Below are 4,183 nucleotides of genomic sequence, written 5' to 3'. Positions count from 1 at the left end.
TTTTAGGGCGTGAAGGGCTTTGAGGTGTCCTTCGTGTCGTGGCCCGCGGGTTCGTAGGCAAATGTGACAGACGATTTGCATACCACAACGTCTCACACGCAGCCATGAAAGGAGCAAACAATTTTACTGGGAGGGATCGGTTGGTCAGGACACCGGTGGTGGGGTGGGGTGGGGGGGGGGGAGAGAGAGAGCGAGAGAGAGAGACTCTTCTCTTTCAAATAGCGCCGCAAGATCTTTAACATCCACCCGAACGGGCAGAGGGGACCTCGGTTTAATGTCTCAGCCAAAGGACGGTCTCTCTGAGTTCCCGGGTAGGGCCATAAGTCACCCAACTTTCCTCGCTTCCCGCGCCTCTGTTTACCTAACAGTAAGTAAGTAGGGAACCCGGTCGCGACTCGATTGGCGGACGGCTTTTCCGGGGTTGATAATCCCCTTCCGCACCCCACAAAAAAAAGAATAATTTGGTCGCTCGATCCACGCCTGTTTGCAGCCGATTGGCGCCCGCGTTGCGCCCGCAAAGGTACACGGTCGCCCCGCTTCCGGTTGAACCCTAGCGACGCGCCCTGAGAGGTCTCGGAGACGCCTGATGAGGCGCTGCTACCGACTGCGAGGATTATTATTCTTGTTATTATCAATATTGCTGTTGATTTCTCTCCCCCGAGTGGGTCCGTGGAGAGCCACGAGAGCAATATCTCTGTGCACGTGAGTGAAAGCCGGTCCCTTAATAATTGCCAGTAATTCAGGCTCAATAACACAACGTGATGGTGACGGTGTTGGCGGTGGCGGGCGGGGGGGAGGGGGAGGGGGAGGGGGAGAGGGGGGGGGAAAAGTCGCACACAGGGAGCTCAGCGGCAGACGTTCGTTCCGTTGTATCTCAGCCGCTGCCTGTGTCAGACACGTTGCCTCGGCAACTCCTTATGTTGTCGAACGGAGCTCTCGAATTACACCACGGCTTTGCCACGAAAAGTGCAGCGCGTGTTGTGCTGTCCTGTGTGCGAGGCGTGCTGCTGGCGTGTGTGTGTGTGTGTGTGCGTGTGTGCGTGTGTGTCCTGTGTCGTGGGGTCCGGTACGTACGTGTCCCGTGTTATGGGGCCCCAGGCAAGTCCCGTGTTATGGGGGTGGAGTGACGTCCTCCGGCCTCACATACAGCAATGCCCAAGTTTGCCAATGCAGCGTTACGTAGAATCTCGAACACCAAGAGAGGCCATTCGGCCCAACCAGTCAGTGCCACTGTTTATATCCTATACGAGTTCCCCCCTTCCCAACCCTGCCCGACCCTCCCCCACCCTGCCCGACCCTGCCCCACCCTGCCCGACCCTGCCCCACCCTCCCGACCCTGCCCCACCCTCCCCGACCCTGCCCCACCCTGCCCGACCCTGCCCCACCCTACCCGACCCTGCCCCACCCTGCCGACCCTGCCCCACCCTGCCCGACCCTGCCCGACCCTCCCCGACCCTGCCCAACCCTGCCCGACCCTCCCCAACCCTCCCCCCACCTCTTCTTAACTTAACTCAGGAACCTCTCTCCCTCTATCCCTCCGCCTTGCCCCCTTTTTCCTGCCCCACCTTCAGGTCGCGCCCAGCGTCGTGGTTACACATGTCGTGGCTGGCCGTCGTCCCCCACCCCACCCCTCCCACCCACCCCACCCCCCGCACCCCCCCCAGTCCTCCCTCCCTCCCTCCCCCAATTCCCTGGCCTCGTGCTCCGCCACCATGAAGCGCTCTGAGTCGCTACCCTGCATGGAGGGGGGGGGGGGGTGTAAACCCAAGTTGTTGTTGTTGTCGCCGCACCCCAACACCCCCCACCCTCCCCACCACCACCACCACCGAAGAATTAAAACACCTTTGTCTCCCCTCCCCGGGCCCAGATCGGAAGTTCCTGATCGCCAACGCCCGGATGAAGAACTGCGCCATCATCTTCTGCAATGACGGCTTCTGCGAGATGTTCGGCTACTCGCGGGCGGAGATCATGCAGAAGCCCGGCTGCTGCGGGTTCCTGACCGGCGCAGACCCCCCGGGCGCGGCCGCTGGCGAGGCTCAGCTCCGGCTACAGCAGGCCCTGCTCGGCTCCGAGGAGGTCAAGCTGGAGATGCCGTCGTACAGGAAAGACGGTGAGAATGCGGTCGGGAGATTGGGGGTGGGGGGGGGGAGGGAGTGGGGGGAAAGGGAAGGGGAGGGGGAGTGGGGGGAAGGGGAAGATGGGGAAGGGGGAGATGGGAAAGGGGGGAGATGGGTAAGGGGCGGAGAGGAGGGGGAGAAGGGGAAAGGGGAAGAGAGGAGGGGGAGATGGGGAAGGGGGAAGAGAGGAGGGGAGATGGGGAAGGGGAAGAGAGGAGGGGGAGATGGGGAAGGGGGAGAGGAGGAAGGGGGAGAGGAGAGGAGAGGAGGGGGAGATGGGGAAAGAGGAGAGGAGAGGGGGAAGAGAGGAGGAGGAGATGGGAGAGGGAGATGGGGAAAGGGGAGGGGAGGCAGGGAAGAGGAGGGGGGGGTTAGAGGAGAGGGGGTAATTGTCTTGCAAGAGCCTTGCGACCACGAGACTACCTTTTAATTACGATAATATTCTTTCTAACACTAATAATCCTGGTGTTTGATGCAGTGCCTTTTCAAAGCGCTTCACAGTCAAGTGGAGTGACTGTGCATTTTGTGGGGCGAAAAGCAGCAGCATAGCAGAGTTTTTTCCCCCCCAGATTCCCCCTCCCCTCCCCACCCCCCCCCCCCGCAAACCATCCTGTATTGAAGCGACCAATTTTCTTGCGGGGGGGGGGGATGGTGAGGACGAGAAATTATTACCCCCCGGAAAAGCCATCCGCCAATCGACTTGAGAACCGGGTTTCCTACCGGGTGAACGGAGTGAGGAAACTTGCCCGGGGTTTGGCCCTGACCCGTCTCAGGGGATCGAACCCCGGGTTCTTCTGGCCCGCGAGGCGAGGGGAACGCTCCAGACGCGGGCGGCGCTGCGGGACTCCACCCCCGACGCTCCCGTCGTGCCTCCATCCGTCGCTTTATGGAGTCCTGTGGCTCAGTGGTTAGAGCACTCGCTTTGCAAGCGAGAGACCTGAGTTCAATTCCAGGCAGAGGGCGAAACCTTGGGCAAGTTTCCTTACTCCACACAGAGCCTAATAATAATCCCTCCAAAACCAAAAACAATAATAAATTGGTCATTTTCAATCCACGACTGTTTGTGGGACATTGCTGTGCGCAATTGGCTGCCGCGTTCGCCCACAAGTATACAGTCAATTCGCTTTACAGTGTGTTCTGTGAAGCGCTTTGGGACGTCCTCCCGACGTGAAAAGCGCGATATCAAATGCGAGGGTTATTATTATTATTATTCCTCACTCGCTCGTGTTGGCAGCTGAGCTGAGGCGATGTAATCTGGGGATAATTAACAGCCAGGAACAAGTTGCCACTGGGGGATCCGTTCCACCACAGAGCCCGAGGCTCGAAACTTAACGCTGAAGAAACCTGGCGCATTACGTACCCATCACCGCCCCTCTCTTCCCTGCCAGAAAGCCGTCAGCCCGTCATCATCATAGCAGCAGCAGCGATAATAATATTAATGATAATAATAATCCTCGCGTTTGATACAGCGCCTTAGTATCGCGCCTTCGAGACGTCTCAGAGCGCTCTCGGGGTAACAAGGGGAGTGACTGGGCCTTGTGGGGGCGAAGCTCAGCGGTCGATTGCGAGGTCCCCGCAAACGGTCGTGGTTTTGAGGGATCCAACTTGTTATTCCAATCGAAAGCGTCTGTCTCTATCCTTCCCTCTGCCCATTCCCACCCCCCCCCCCACCCCCCCCACCCCCCGCCACAACAGACGCTCAGGGAGTGTTTTACAGACACTGCACCTTACAGCGTATCCTGTGAAGCGCTTTGAGACGTCTCGAAGACGTGATGAGGCGCGGTATCAGACGCGAGGATTATTATTATTATTATTATTATTGATAATAATTGCCAAACGCATTACAGTGGAGCCGGGGGGGAAATTGAGAGGCGCCCGATATAATAGCTCTGCAAACACGAGGTGGCGAGAGTGATTAAGCAGACGACCGGCCATCTAATAACAGGTCATGACGCAGACCATATGCCAGTTGTTTACCAGCTGACGTGCGTGTGTGCGCGTTCGTGTGTGTGCGTGTGCGTCTGTGCGCGTGCGTGCGCTCGCGTGTGCGCGTGTGTGTGCGCGCG

Source organism: Callorhinchus milii, unplaced genomic scaffold (genome assembly GCF_018977255.1).
Source record: "Callorhinchus milii isolate IMCB2004 unplaced genomic scaffold, IMCB_Cmil_1.0 Scaffold23, whole genome shotgun sequence".
NCBI lineage: Eukaryota > Metazoa > Chordata > Chondrichthyes > Chimaeriformes > Callorhinchidae > Callorhinchus > Callorhinchus milii.
Note: the sequence above shows the minus strand (reverse complement) of the source record.